General features: G+C 53.6%; 1 long non-coding RNA gene across 1 annotated transcript in view; it reads right to left on the reverse strand.

The window, feature by feature from the left end:
- Positions 1-1,155: 1,155 nt before the first annotated feature.
- LOC148139553 (uncharacterized) overlaps positions 1,156-15,970 on the reverse strand; it is a 91,608-nt gene continuing 76,793 nt past the window's right edge. The window contains exon 5 of the long non-coding RNA XR_015753647.1: positions 1,156-1,256. This is a non-coding gene — a long non-coding RNA (uncharacterized LOC148139553). The remainder of the gene's footprint in view (positions 1,257-15,970) is intronic.

Here is a 15,970-nt window from a genome sequence, read left to right on the forward strand (position 1 = left end):
TGTCACCGACATTTTAAAACTGCCATTCCCCGGAACGTTCTGTCTCCAACATTCTATAACTGCCATTGCCCGGAAAGTTCTGTCCCCGACATTCTATAACAGACATTCCCCGGAACGTTCTGTCCCCGATATTCTATAACTGACATTCCCCGCAACGTTCTATCCCCGACATTCTATAACTGCCATTCCCCGGAACGTTCTGTCCCCGACATTCTATAACTGCCATTCCCTGGAACGTTCTGTCCCCGACATTCTATAACTGCCATTCCCCGGAACGTTCTGTCCCCGACATTCTATAACTGACATTCCCCGGAACGTTCTGCCCCTGACATCTATAACTGACATTCCCCGGAACGTTCTGTCCCTGATATTCTATAACTGACATTCCCCGGAACGTTCTGTCCCTGACATTGTTTGTGAACGGCCGGACGTCAGTGAATTGAACAAACGATAAGATCCCGAGGGAAGAGATCCCGTTCCAGGGAGAAGAAGACACTGTTCCGGAGGCCCCTCAGGCAGTTAAAGGGGTGAATACGTTTTCCCTGCGTTTACATTTCTTCCCGACACAGGATCGACCACAATATAGACCAAAATACAGAAATTCCCAATCTCGGTTTGTGTTCAGGCAACTGGTACAGAATCCTTCGGGACAGCAACGTTTCCACCCTCCGTATTAGGAAATAGGAAGGAGTGACCTGTGTCTGCTCTCGAGTGATCGAGTGTGTGGGACTGTTCTAGAAACCATCTGTACTTATGGATGTGTCTCTGTGTGTTTGGGGAGAGATGGTTTCTTGTGGTTTATGTCAAAATTTTGTCAGTAATTCCAACCTTCCCATTTGTTATTCCATCTCCAATTATTTTAATAAATCCCTAAATACAGGGACACATTTGAAAATCTCACTGGGTCCCCGATCAAACGGGTCTCTTTGCCTCCAGGCTGATGGATAATGGGTTTGTTTTCCTTCCTCACAGTTAACGTAGTGACCATCTACGTCCTGCTTTATAAAGATTGTGGATTGTCTCCATGTGTCAAACGTTACCTGGGGGCCATGTCAGCGGCGGATCTCCTGGTCATTATCCTCGACCTGATCCTGAGACACATTCCCATTGTTTATGATGAACAGTTTTATTTCCTGAGGGACTCCGTCCCAGTGTGTAATATCCACGCTGTCCTGCTTTATGCAGCCACTGACTGCTCTGTCTGGTTCACCGTCACTTTCACCTTTGATCGGTTTGTGGCCATTTGTTGCCAGAAGCTGAAAAGTAAATATTGCAGTGAGAAAACGGCGGCTGTGGTTCTGGGAGCAGTGACTGTGCTGAGCTGTTTAAAGAACATTTCCTGGTATTTTATGCTCACGGCTCAGTATTCGCTGTGGAACCAGCCCTGGTTTTGTTCTGTAACAGGCGCTGTTCAATTCTCCAATGTCTGGGTCATAATCGAGTTCCTCCACCACATTCTAACGCCATGTGTCCCATTTCTCCTGATTCTGCTGCTCAATGTTCTCACTGTCAGACACATTTTAGTGACCAGCAGAGCCCGCAGGAGACTCCGCGCTCACACCAATGGGGACGCTCAGTCTGACACTGAAATGAGAAACCGAAAAAAATCCATCATTTTACTGTTTGTGATCTCGGCCAATTTCATCCTGTTATGGTCAACGTTCATGCTGTATTCTATAAGGTTACGGATGTGGGCTATTGGGTATCGGTCTGTGTATCTCCATTGGTTTGTGCTGGAATTGGGCTTCATGCTGCAGCTCCTCAGTTGCTGCACAAACACCGCGATTTATGCCGTGACCCAGACTAAGTTCAGGCAGCAGCTGAAGAATGTGCTGAAATATCCCTTCACCCAAATCCATCCATCCATCAAATTCCCGCATTAATCAATCCATCCGGGATTTTCTCATTTCAGTTCAGTGTTTCAGCGATGGAGCAGCCTGTCGCTATGGTAACAGACTGAGGGCAGCGTTGGTTTGTCCATCCATATCCCATAGGGGGGGACAGGGAAACATTTCAATGTTTCTCACAACTCAGGGGCCAGTGAGAAAAGGCACCATCCCACTGACTGTATCCATCACTTCCATTTGTAAACAATAAAAATGTTGATTAAAGCGTGCCGAGCAGCAGAGTGAGTGATGTTGTTGTGTGTCTTTGTGTTGGAGAAGCTGAGCTGGAGAGAGACAGACTCAGCCCCAAGTCCTGGTCCTCAGGGAAGGGGAGGGCACCGCGCCCTGAGCTCAGGAGCTGGGATTAACTCCCTCTGTCCTTACTTTCCCTTCTGGGTCTCCCACTACAACTTGGCTCTCAGCAGAATTCACCTTGCTCCCTTTGTCCCTTTCCCTCCATATATCCCTCCCACTCTCACACTGCACTGCTATTTCTCTCTCCTTTTCCCATTTACACACACACAATTCCACTGTCCTTGCCTTCCCCAATCTCATTCACTCTCTCTCCATCTTGCGATCATAACTTCCCAATGTTACTGTCTTCCTCGAATCCTTCGGTGCTGGGGGAACAGAAGAGGGTTGTAGATCTGCAGGCCGATATTAGGGAACAGATATTGGGACGAAATGTCAGGCCATTGCCAGGGCAACCGTATGGAGCTTGGGCCAAATGCCATTGCTCGGGGACATAGTGGGTGTGAGAACATGAGCCGTTACTAGGGGGTAATAGGTAGAGTGGCACCGTAGGCTGTGGCTGAGACTGGGACAACAGGATATCACAAACAGAACACATTGTGTGGGACATACTGTCTATTACTCAGGGAATAGAATAGGGATGGGGTTAAAGGCCATTTGGAGGGGATTAACTGGGTCGTTGTTCACAGGCAGGAGCTCAGTTTAAGGTGTGTGAGGGGTGTGATGGTGGGAGACTGCGTGGACATGAGAGTGTGATGCTGGGGGAGTGTGCTAGGGAATGAGCGTGATGGTGGGGGAATGTGTGGGGGAGTGAGTGTGATGCTGGGCAACTGTGCAGGAGAGTGAACGTGATGGTAGGTGAGTGTGTGGGAGAATGGTGGATTATGTGGGGGTGAGCAAGAAGGTGAGGGTGGTGTGATGCAGTGTGTGGGGGTGAGCGTGATGGTGGGGATTGTGTGGGGCGGTGTGTGTTAGGGTGGTGGAATGTGTGGGGATGAGCGTGACATTGGGGGTGGTGTGGGGCAGTGTGTGTGAGTGTGGTGGAGTGTGTGGGGGCGAGCGTGATGGTGGGGGTGATGTGGGGCTGTGTATGTGATGGTGGTGGAGTGTGTGGGTGTGAGCGTAATGGTGGTGGTCATGTGGTGCAGTGTGTGTGAGGGTGGTGGAGTGTGAGGGGGTGAGCGTGATGGTGAGGGTGGTGTGGGGCAGTGTGTGTGATGGTGGTGGAGAATGTAAGGGTGAGCGTGACGGTGAGGGTTTTTTGGAGCAGTGAGTGTGAGGGTGGTGGAGTGTGTGGGGGTGAGTGTGACGGTGGGGGTGATGTGGGGCAGTGTGTCTGACGATGGTGGAGTGTGTGGGGGTGTGTGTGACGGTGGGTGTGCTGTGGGGCAGTGTGTGTGATGGTGGTGGGGAGTGTGGTATGAGCGTGACGGTGAGGGTGGTGTGGGGCAGTGTGTGTGTTGGTGGTGGAGTGTGTGGGGGTGAGCGTGGCGGTGGGGGTGGTGTGGGGCAATGTGTGTGATGGTGGTGGAAAGTGTGGGATGAGCGTGACGGTGAGATTGGTGTGGGGCAGTGTGTGTGATGGTGGCGGAGTGTTTGAGGGTGAGCGTGACGGTGAGGCTGGTCTGGGGCTGTGTGTCTGATGGTTGTGGAGTGTGTGGGGTGAGCGTGACGATGTAGGTCGTGCAAGGCATTGTGTGACATAGTGAGCGTGAGGGGGTCAGGGTGTTGGTGATGGAGTGAGTGTGAAGGGGTCAGGGTGACAGTGATGGAGTGAGTGTGAGAGGGTCAGGGTGACGGTGATGGAGTGAGTGTGAGGAGAACAGTGTGACGGTGATGGAGTGAGTGTGGGATTGTCAGTGTGATTGTGATGGAGGGAGTGTGAGGGGGTCAGGATAAGGATGATGGAGTGAGTGTGAGGAGGTCAGGGTGTCTGCGATGGAATGAGTGTGAGGGGGTCAGGACGGTGGCGATGGAGTGAGTGTGGGGAAATGAGTGTGATGGTGATGGAGTGAGGGTGAGGAGATCAGAGTGACGGTGACAGTGTGAGTGTGAGGGGGCAGGGTGAGGATGATGGAGTGAGTGTGAGGGGGTCAGGGTGATGGTGATGTAGTGAGTGTGGGGGGTCAGGGTGACTGTGATCGAGTGAGTATAAGGCGGTCTGGGTGACGGTGAAGGAGTGTGTGTGAGGAGGTCAGAGTGACGGTGAAGGAGTGTGTGTGAGGAGGTCAGGGTGACGGTGATGGAGTGAGTGTGAGGAGTCAGTGTCACAGTGATAGAGTGAGTGTGAGGGGGTCAAGGTGACGGTGATGGATTGAGTGTGAGGGGACAGTGTCACAGTGATGGAGCGACTGTGAGGCGGCCAATGTGACCGTGAATGAATGAGTGTGAGGTGGTCAGGGTGACGGTGATGGAGTCAGTGTGAGGGGGTCAGGGTGATGGTGATGGAGTGAGTGTGAGAGGGTCAGGGTGACGGTGATGGAGTGAGTGTGAGGAGGTCAGGGTGTCTGCGATGGAATGAGTGTGAGGGGGCAGGGCGGTGGGGATGGAGTGAGTGTGGGGAGATGAGTGTGATGGGGTCACTGTGACTGTGATGAAGTGGGTGTGAGGGTATCAGTGTGACGGTGAAGGAGTAAGTGTGAGGGGTTCACAGTGACGGTGATGGAGCGAGTGTGAGCGGGTCAAGGTGATGGTGATGGAGTGAGTATGGGGCGGTCAGGGTGACTGTGATGGAGTGAGTGTGACATGTTCATGGTGACGGTGACGGGATGAATGTGAGAGGTCAACGGTGACGGTGATGGAGTGAGAGTGAGGGGTTCATGATGACGGTGATGGAGCGAGTGTGTGGGGGTCAGTGTGACGGTGATGGAGTGAGTGTGAGGTGTTCAGGGTGACGGAGATGGAGTGTGTGTGAGGGGGTCAGGGTGATATTGACGGAGTGAGTGTGAGGAGAGCAGTATCAGAGTGATGGAGTGAGTGTGAGGGGGTCAGGGGTGGTGTTGCAGTGAGTGTGGTGGGTATCAGGCTGACGGTGATGGAGTGAGAGTGTGGCGGTCTGGGTGACAGTGATAGGGTGAGTGTGAGTGGATGAGTGTGACAATGATGGAGTGATTGTAAGTGGATCAGTGTGATGGTGTTGGAGTGAGTGTGTGGGGTCAGGGTGACAGTGACGGAATGCGTGTGATGGGATCACTGTGACAGTGATGGAGTGAGTGTGAACGGATCAGTGTGATTGTAATGGCGTGAGTGTGAGGGTTTCAGAGTGACGGTGAGAAAGTGAGGCTGAGGGGATCAGGGTGACGGTGAAGTAGTGAGTATGATGGGCTCAGTGTGACAGTGATGGAGTGAGTGTGAGGGGTCAGTGTGACGGTGATGGAGTGAGTGTGAGGGTGTCAGGGTGACAGTGATGGAGTGAGTCTGAGAGGGTCAGGGTGACAGTGATAGAGTGTATGTGAGGGGGTAAGTGTGACTCTGATCGCGTGAGCGTCAGGGGGGTCAAGGTGACGGTGATGGGGTGAGTGTGAAGGGGTCAGGGTGATGGTGATGGAGCGAGTATGAGGTGCTCAGGGTGACGGAGATGGAGTGTGTGTGAGGGAGTCGCAGTGACAGTGATGGAGTGTGTATGAGGCGGTCAAGGTGACGTTGATTCAGTGAGTGTGACGGGGTCATGGTGATGGTGACGGGATGATTGTGAGAGGTGAAGGGTGACGGTGATGGAGTGAGTGTGAGGGGGTCAGTTCAATGGTGTTGGAGTGAGAGTGAGGGGATCACGGTGACAGTGATGGAGTGAGTGTCAGGGGATCAGTGTTAGAGTGATGGAGTGAGTGTGAGGCGGTCAGGGGGGTGGTGATGGAGTGGGTGCGAGGGGATGTCAGGTGACGATGATGGAGTGAGTCTGAGGGTGTCAGGGTGACGGAAATGGAGTGAGTGTGAGGGGATGAGTGTGACGGTGATGGAGTGGGGGTGATGGGATCAGTGTGATGTTGATGGAGTGAGTGAGAGCGGATCAGTGTGATGGTGTTGGAGTGAGTGTGCGGGAGTCAGGGGGACAGTGATGGAGTGAGTGTGAGGGATGAGTGTGACGGTGATGGAGTGAGGGTGAGGTGGTCAGGGTTACAGTGATGGAGTGAGTGTGAGCAGATGAGTGTGACGGTGATGGAGTGAGTGTGAGGGGATCAGGATGACAGTGATGGAGTGAGTGTGAGGGGATGAGTGTGACGGTGATGGAGTGAGGGTGAGGAGGTCAGGGTGACGGAAATGGAGTGAGTGTGAGGGGATGAGTGTGATGGTGATGGAGTGAGGGTGATGGGATCAGTGTGATGTTGATGGAGTGAATGAGAGCAGATCAGTGTGATGGTGTTGGAGTGAGTGTGCGGGTGTCAGGGGGACAGTGATGGAGTGAGTTTGAGGGATGAGTGTGACGGTGATGGAGTGAGGGTGAGGAGGTCAGGGTTACAGTGATGGAGTGAGTGCGAGCAGATGAGTGTGACGGTGATGGAGTGAGTGTGAGGGAATCAGGGTGACAGTGATGGAGTGAGTGTGAGGGGATCAGTGTGACGGTGATGGAGTGAGTGTGAGGGGGTCAGTGTGATGGAGATGGAGTGAGTGTAAGATTGTCAGTGTGACGGTGATGGAGTGAGTGCGAGATTGTCAGTGTGACGGTGATGGAGTGAGTGTGACATGTTCATGGTGACGGTGACGGGATGAGTGTGAGAGGTTAACGGTGACGGTGATGGAGTGAGAGTGAGGGGTTCATGGTGACGGTGATGGAGCGAGTGTGAGGGGATCAGTGTGACGGTGATGGAGTGAGTGTGAGGTGTTCAGGATGACGGAGATGGAGTGTGTGTGAGGGGGTCAGGGTGATATTGATGGAGTGAGTATGAGAGGATCAGTGTCAGAGTGATGGAGTGATGTAAAGGGGTCAGGGGGTGGTGATGGAGTGAGTGTGGTGGGTATCAGGGTGACGGTGATGGAGTGAGAGTGAGGCGGTCTGGGTGACAGTGATGGAGTGAGTGTGAGGGGATGGGTGTGACAATGATGGAGTGATGGTGAGGGAGTCAGTGTGACGGTGCTGGAGCGAGTGTGAGTGGATCAGTATGACGGTGATAGAGTGAGTGTGATTGAGTCAGGGTGAGGGTGATGGAGTGAGTGTGAGGTTGTCAGGGTGACGTTGCTGGAGCGTGTGTGAGGGGGTCAGGATGATGGTGATGAAGCGAGTGTGAGGGGATCTGGGTGACGGTGATGGAGTGAGTCTGAGAGGGTCAGGGTGACGGTGATGGAGTGAGAGTGAGGGGGTCAGTGTGACGGTGATGGAGGGAGTGTGAGGGGGTCAGGGTGACAGAGATAGAATGGGTGTGAGGGTGTCAGTGTGACCGTGATGTATTGAGTGTGAGGGCATAACTGTGACGGTGATGGGGCAACTGTGAAAGTGTCAGTGTGACTGTGATCACGAGAGTGTGCGGTGGTCAGGTTCACGGTGATGGTGTGAGTGTGAGGGGTTCATGGCGATGGTGATGGAGCGAGTGTGAGGAGGTCAGGTTGACTGTGATGAAGTGGATGTGAGGGTATCAGTGTGATGATGAAGGAGTGAGTGTGAGGGGTTCACAGTTACAGTGATGGAGTGAGTGTGAGGGGGTCAAGGTGATGGTGATGGAGTGAATGTGAGGGTGTTTGGCTGATGGTGATGGAGTAAGTATGGGGCGGTCAGGGTGACTGTGATGGAGTGAGTGTGACAGGTCATGGTGACGGAGACGGGATGAGTGTGAGAGGTTAACGGTGACGGTGATGGAGTGAGACTGAGAGGTTCATGGTGACTGTGATGGAGCGAGTGTGGTGGGTATCAGGGTGACGGTGATGGAGTGAGATTGAGACGGTCTGGGTGAGTGATGGAGTGAGTGTGAGGGGATGAGTGTGACAATGATGGAGTGATGGTGAGGGAGTCAGTGTGACGGTGCTGGAGCGAGTGTGAGTGGATCAGTATGACGGTGATAGAGTGAGTGTGATTGAGTTAGGGTGAGGGTGATGGAGTGAGTGTGAGGTTGTCAGGGTGACGTTGATGGAGCGAGTGTGAGGGGGTCAGTTTGACAGTGATGAAGTGAGTGAGAGCGGGTCAGAGTGACGTTAAAGGAGTGAGTGTGAGGGGATCAGTGTGACGGTGAAGGAGTAAGTGTGAGGGGTTCACAGTTACAGTGATGGAGTGAGTGTGAGGGGGTCAAGGTGATGGTGATGGAGTGAGTGTGAGGGTGTTTCGCTGATGGTGATGGAGTGAGTATGGGGCGGTCAGGGTGACTGTGATGGAGTGAGTGTGAGGTGTTCAGGGTGACGGAGATGGTGTGTGTGTGAGGGGGTCAGGGTGACAATGATGGAGTGAGTGAGGGATTAAGGATGACGGCGACCGAGTGAGTGTGAGGGGTTCAGTGTGACTGTAATCACGTGAGTGTGAGGGGGTCAGGGAGACGTTGATGGAGTGAGTGTGTGGGGGTCAGTGTGACGGGGATGGAGTGAGTGTAAAGGGGTCAGGGTGAGGGTGACGGAGTGAGTGTGAGGGGTTCAGTGAGATGGAGATAGAGTGAGTGTGAGAGGGTAAGGATGACCGTGATGATGTGAGTGTGAGGGGATAAGTGCGATGGTAATGGAGTGACTGTGAGGGGATCAGGGTGAATGTGATGGAGTGAGTGTGAGGGGGTCAGTGTCACGGTGATGGAGTGAGTGTGAGGTTGTCAGGGTGAGGGTGATGGAGTGTGTGTGAGGGGGTAAGAGTGAGGGTGATGGAGTGAGTGTGAAGGTGTCAGTATGACGCTGATGGAGTGGGTTTAATGGAATCGGTGTGACTGAGATGGAGTGAGTGTGAAGGTGTCGGGGTGAAGGTGAATGAGTGAGTGCGTCGGGGTCAGGGTCACGGTGATGGAGTGAGTGTGAGGGGTTCAGTGAGATGGAGACAGAATGAGTGTGAGAGGGTCAGGGTGACGTTGACTGAGTGATTGTGAGGGGGTCAAGATGACGGTGATGGAGTGAGTGTGAGGTGGTCAGGGTGACGGTGATGGTGAGTGTGGGATTGTCAGTGTGATGGTGATGGAGTGAGTGAGTGGGAGTCAGGGTGATGGTGATGCAGTGAGTGTGAGAAGATCAGGGTGACTATGATGGAATGGGTGTGGGGGGTCAGGATGGTGGGGATGGAGTGAGTGTGGGGAGATGAGTGTGACGGTGATGGAGTGAGGGTGAGGAGGTCAGGGTGATAGCGATGGAGTGAGCGTGAGGGGATGAGTGTGACGGTGATGGAGTGAGTGTGAGGGGATCAGGGTGACTGTGAAGGAGTGTGTGTGAGGGGGTCAGTGTGATGGTGATGGGGTAGTGTGAGGGGGTCAGGGTGACGGTGATGGAGTGAGGGTGAGTGGGTTAGGGTGACGGTGATGGAGTGAGTGTCAGGGGGTCAAGATGAAGGTGATGTAATGAGTGTGAGAGGGTCATGGTGACGGTGATGGATCGAGTGTGAGGCGGACAGGGTGATGGTGATTATGTGAATGTGACGCGATAAATGTGGCGATAATGGAGTGACTGTGAGGGGATCAGGGTGAATGTGATAGAGTGAGTGTGAGGGAATCAGGGTGATGGTGACCGATTGAGTGTGAGGTTGTCAGGGAGACGGTGATGAAGTGAGTGAGGGATTCAGGGTGACGGCGACCAAGTTAGTGTGAGGGGTTCAGTGTGACTGTAATCACGTGAGTGTGAGGGGGTCAGAGAGACGGTGATGGAGTGAGTGTGAGGGGGTCACGTTGACGGTGATGGAGCGAGTGTGAGGCGGACAGGTTGACAGTGATGCAGTGAGTATGAGGTTGTCAGGGTGAGGGTGATGGAGTGAGTGTGTGGGGGTCAGTGTGACAGTGATATAGTGCATCTGAGGGGGTCAGTGTGAGGGTGATGGAGTGAGTGTGAGGGTGTCAGTGTGACGCTGATGGAGTGAGTTTAATGGAGTCAGTGAGACGGAGATAGAATGAGTGTGAAGGTGTCAGGGTGAAGGTGAAGGAGTGAGGGTGTCGGAGTCAGGGTGACGGTGATGGAGTGAGCGTGAGGGGGTCAGTTTCACAGTGATGGAATGAGTGTGAGGGTGTCAGGGTGAGGCTGATTGAGTGAGTGTGTGGGAGTCAGTGTGACGGTGATGGAGTGAGTGTGAGGTTGTCAGGGTGACGGCGATGGAGTGAGTGTGAGGTTGTCAGGGTGACGCTGATTGAGTGAGTTTAAAGGAGCCAGTGAGACGGAGATGGAGTGAGTGCGAAGGTGTCAGGGTGAAGGTGAAGGAGTGAGTGTGAGGGGTCAAAGTTTCAGAGAAGAAGTGAGTGTGTCGGGGTCTGGGTGACAGTGATGGAGTGGGTGTGAGGGGGTCAGGGTGACGGTGATGGAGTGAGTGTGCGCGGGTCAGTGTAACATTGATGGAGTGAGTGTGAGGATGTCAGTGTGAGGGTGATGGAGTGAATGTGAGGGGGTGGGTTTTACGGTGATGGAGTGATTTTGAGGAGGTCAGTGTGATGGGGATGGAGTGATTGAGAGGGGTTCAGGGTGACGGTGATGTAGTGAGTGTGAGGGGGTCAGGGTTAGGGTGATGGAGTGAGTGTAAGGGGTTAAGTGAGATGGAGATCGAGTGAGTGTGAGGGGGTTAGGGTAACCGTGATGGAGTGAGTGTGAGGGGGTCAGGGTGACTGTGATGGAGTGAGTGATTGTGGGTCAGTGTGATGGTGATGAATTGAGTGTGACATGGTCAGGGTGACTGAGATGCTGTGAGTGTGAGGATATAAGTGTGACGATAATGGAGTGACTGTGAGGGGATCAGGGTGAATGCGATGGAATGAGTGTGAGGGGGTCAGTGCCACGGTGATGGAGTGAGTGTGAGGGAATCAGGGTGACGGCGACCGAGTGAGTGTGAGGGGTTCAGTGTGACTGTAATCACGTGAGTGTGAGGGGTTCAGGTTGACGGTGATGCAGTGAGTGTGAGGTTGTCAGGGTGATGGTGATGGAGTGAGTGTGAGTGGGTCAGGGTGAGGGGGATGAAGTGAGTGTGAGGGGTTCAGGGTGTGGGTGATGGAGTGAATGTGAGGGGGGCAATGTGACAGTGATGTAGTGCATCTGAGGGGGTCAGTGTGACGCTGATGGAGTGAGTTTAATGGAGTCAGTGTGACGGAGATGGAGTGAGTGCGAACGTGTCATGGTGAAGGTGAAGGAGTGACTGTGAGGGGGTCAGGGTGACGGCGATGCAGTGAGTGTGAGGGTCAGGATGATGGAGTGTGTGTGCGGGGGTCAGTGTGACGGTGAAGTTGTGAGTGTGAGTGGATCAGAGTGATGGTGATGGAGTGAGTGTGAGGGGCTCAGGGTGACGGTGATGGAGTGAGTATGAGGGGGTCAGGGTGACTGTGATGGAGTGAGTGTGAGGAGGTCAGAATGACAGGGATGGAGTGAGTGTGAGGGTGTCAGGGTGAGGGTGATTGGGTGAATGTGTAGGAGTCAGTGTGACAGTAATGGAGTGAGTGTGAGGGGGTCAGGATGACGGTGATGGAGTGAGTGTCTGGGGGTCAGTGTGATGATGATGGAGAGAGTGTGAAGGGGTCAGGGTGACGGTAATGGACTGAGTCTGAGGGGGTCAGGATGACAGTGAAGGAGTGAGTGTGAGGGGGTCAGGGTGACAGTGGTGGATTGAGTGTGCGGGGGTCAGTGTGACTGTGATGCAGTGAGTGTGAGAGGTCAGTGTGGCAGTGATGGAGTGAGCGTGAAGGGTCAGTGTGAAAGTGTTGGAGTGAGTGTGAGAGGTCAGTGTGAAAGTGATGGGGTGAGTGTGAGAGGGTCAGGGTGACAGTGGTGGATTGAGTGTGCGGTGGTCAGTGTGACGGTGATGGAGTGAGTGTGAGGGGTCAGTGTCACAGCGATGGAGTGAGTGTGAGGGGGTCAGGGTGACAGTGATGGAGAGAGTCTGAGATGGTGAGGGTGACGGTGATTAGTGAGAGTGAGGGTATCAGGGTGATGATGATGGAATAACTGTGTGGTGGTAAGGGTGAAGGTGATGGAGTGAGTGTGAAGGGATCAATGTGACAGTGAAGGAGTGAGAGTGATGTTGACCGGTTGACGGTTGTGGAGTGAGTGTGAGGGGATTAGTCTGACGGTGATGGAGTGTGTGTGAGGGGGTCAGTGTAATGCTGCTGGAGTGAGTGTGAGAGGGTCACTGTGACGGTGATGGAGTGAGTGTGAGGGGTTCATGGTGATGGTCAGGTTGACAGTGGTGCGGGGGGTAAGTGTGACAGTGATGGAATGAATGTGAGGGGGTCATGGTGACATTGATGGAATGAGTGTAAGGGTGACGATCATGGAGAGAGTTTGAGGGGGTCACAGTGACTATGATGGAGTGAGTGTGAGAGGGTCAGGGTGACAGTGGTGGATTGAGTGTGTGGGGGTCAGTGTGACAATGATCGAGTGCGTGTGAGGGGTCAGTGTGACAGTGATGGAGTGAATGTGAGGCGGTCACGGTGATAGTAATGGAGTGAGTATAAGGCGGTCAGGTGACGGTGATGAAGTGTGTGTGAGGGGGTCAGTGTGACAGTGATGGGGTGAGTGTGAGGGGTCAGTGTGACAGTGATGGAGCGAGTGTGGAGGTTCACGGTCTCGGTGATGGAGTGAGGATAAGGCGGTCAGGGTGACGGTGATGGAGAGAGTGTGAGCGTCAGTGTGACGGAGATGGAGTGAGTGTGAGGTGGTCAGCGTGACAGTGGTGGATTGAGTGTGCGGGGTCAGTGTGACAGTGATGGAGTGAGTGTGAAGAATCAGTGTGACAGTGATGGAGTGAGAGTGAGGGTGTCAGGGTGATGATGATGGAATGAGTGTGTGGTGGTAAGGGTGAAGGTGATGGTGTGAGTGTGAAGGGGTCAGTGTTACAGTGAAGGAGTGAGTGTGAGGTTGACCAGTTGACGGTTGTGGAGTGAATGTGAGGGGATTAGTCTGATGGTGATGGAGTGAGTGTGAGGGGGTCAGTGTAATGCTGCTGGAGTGAGTGTGAGAGGGTCACTGTGACAGTGATGGAGTGAGTGTGAAGGGGTCAGTATGACTGTGATGGAGTGAGTGTGAGGTGTTCATGGTGACGGTGATGGAGTGAGTGAGGGGGGTCAGGGCGACGGTGATGGAGTGTGTATAAGGCGGTCAGGGTGACAGTGACGGAGTGAGTGTAAAGGGGTCATGGTGACGGTGATGGAGTGAATGTGAGTGGGTCAGGGTGACGGTGATGGAGTGAATGTGAGGGGATCAGTGTGACGGTGATGGAGTGAGTGTGGGATTGTCAGAGTAATGGTGATGGAGTGAGTGTGAGGGGGTCAGGGTGACAGTGATGGACTGAGTGTGAGGGGATCAGTGTGACGGTGATAGAATGAATGTGAGATTGTCAGTGTGACAGTGATGGAGTGAGTGTGAGGGGGACATGGTGTCAGTGATGGAGTGAGTGTGGGGACGTCAGGGTAACAGTGATGGAGTGAGTGTGAGATGTTCAGTGTGACAGTGATGGAGTGAGTGTGAGGGGGTCAGTGTGACAGTGGTGGATTGAGTGTGCGGGTGTCAGTGTTATGATCATGGAGTGAGTGTGAGGGGGTCACGGTGACGGTGATGGAGTGAGTGTCAGAGGGTCAGGGTGACAGTGGCGGATTGAGTGTGCAGGGTCAGTGTGACAGTGATGGAGTGAGTGTGAAGGATCAGTGTGACAGTGATGGAGTGAGAGTGAGGGTGTCAGGGTGATGATGATGGAATGAGTGTGTGGTGGTAAGGGTGAAGGTGATGGTGTGAGTGTGAAGGGGTCAGTGTGACAGTGAAGGAGTGAGTGTGAGGTTGACCAGTTGACGGTTGTGGAGTGAAGGTGAGGGGATTAGTCTGATGGTGATGGAGTGAGTGTGAGGGGGTCAGTGTAATGCTGCTGGAGTGAGTGTGAGAGGGTCACTGTGACAGTGATGGAGTGAGTGTGAAGGGGTCAGTATGACTGTGATGGAGTGAGTGTGAGGTGTTCATGGTGACGGTGATGGAGTGAGTGAGGGGGGTCAGGGCGACGGTGATGGAGTGTGTATAAGGCGGTCAGGGTGTCGGTGATGGAGTGAGTGTAAAGGGGTCATGGTGACGGTGATGGAGTGAATGTGAGTGGGTCAGGGTGACGGTGATGGAGTGAATGTGAGGGGATCAGTGTGACGGTGATGGAGTGAGTGTGGGATTGTCAGAGTAATGGTGATGGAGTGAGTGTGAGGGGGTCAGGGTGACAGTGATGGACTGAGTGTGAGGGGATCAGTGTGACGGTGATAGAATGAATGTGAGATTGTCAGTGTGACAGTGATGGAGTGAGTGTGAGGGGGTCAGGGTGACAGTGATGGAGTGAGTGTGGGGACGTCAGGGTAACTGTGATGGAGTGAGTGTGAGATGGTCAGTGTGACAGTGATGGAGTGAGTGTGAGGGGGTCAGTGTGACAGTGGTGGATTGAGTGTGCGGGTGTCAGTGTTATGATCATGGAGTGAGTGTGAGGGGGTCACGGTGACGATGATGGAGTGAGTGTCAGAGGGTCAGGGTGACAGTGGCGGATTGAGTGTGCAGGGTCAGTGTGACAGTGATGGAGTGAGTGTGAAGGATCAGTGTGACAGTGATGGAGTGAGAGTGAGGGTGTCAGGGTGATGATGATGGAATGAGTGTGTGGTGGTAAGGGTGAAGGTGATGGTGTGAGTGTGAAGGGGTCAGTGTGACAGTGAAGGAGAGAGTGTGAGGTTGACCAGTTGACGGTTGTGGAGTGAATGTGAGGGTATTAGTCTGATGGTGATGGAGTGAGTGTGAGGGGGTCAGTGTAACGCTGCTGGAGTGAGTGTGAGAGGGTCACTGTGACAGTGATGGAGTGAGTGTGAAGGGGTCAGTATGACTGTGATGGAGTGAGTGTGAGGTGTTCATGGTGACGGTGATGCAGTGAGTGAGGGGGGTCAGGGCGACGGTGATGGAGTGTGTATAAGGCGGTCAGAGTGACGGTGATGGAGTGAGTGTAAAGGGGTCATGGTGACGGTGATCGAGTGAATGTGAGTGGGTCAGGGTGACGGTGATGGAGTGAGTGTGAGGGGGTCAGCATGACGGGGAAGGAGTGAGTGTGAGGGGATCAGTGTGACGGTGATGGAGTGAGTGTGGGATTGTAAGAGTAATGGTGATGGAGTGAGTGTGAGGGGGTCAGGGTGACAGTGATGGACTGAGTGTGAGGGGATCAGTGTGACGGTGATAGAATGAATGTGAGATTGTCAGTGTGACAGTGATGGAGTGAGTGTGAGGGGGTCAGGGTGTCAGTGATGGAGTGAGTGTGGGGACGTCAGGGTAACTGTGATGGAGTGAGTGTGAGATGGTCAGTGTGACAGTGATGGAGTGAGTGTGAGGGGGGTCAGTGTGACTGTGATGGAATGAGTGTGAGGTGGTCAGGGCAGTGGGGATGGAGTCGGTGTGGGGAGATGAGTGTGACGGTGATGGAGTGAGGGTGAGGAGGTCCGGGTGAGGGGGATGGAGTGAGTGTCAGGGGATGAGTGTGTCGGTAATAGAGTGAGTGTGAGATTGTCAGTATGACACTGATGGAGTGAGTATGAGGGGGTCAGGGTGATGGTGATGGAGTGAGTGTGAGGGGATCAGTGTGACGGTGATAGAGTGAGTGTGAGATTGTCAGTGTGACAGTGATGAACTGAGTGTGAGGGGATTCAGGGTGACAGTGATGGAGTGAGAGGGAGAAGGTCAGGGTGACTGTGATGGAAAGAGTGTGAGGGGGTCAGGGCAGTGGCGATGGAGTGGGTGTGGGGATATGAGTGTGATGT

The sequence above is a fragment of the Chiloscyllium plagiosum genome, unplaced genomic scaffold, assembly GCF_037043375.1.
Source record: "Chiloscyllium plagiosum isolate Xiang-an unplaced genomic scaffold, Cpla_swu_hap1 HiC_scaffold_38, whole genome shotgun sequence".
NCBI lineage: Eukaryota > Metazoa > Chordata > Chondrichthyes > Orectolobiformes > Hemiscylliidae > Chiloscyllium > Chiloscyllium plagiosum.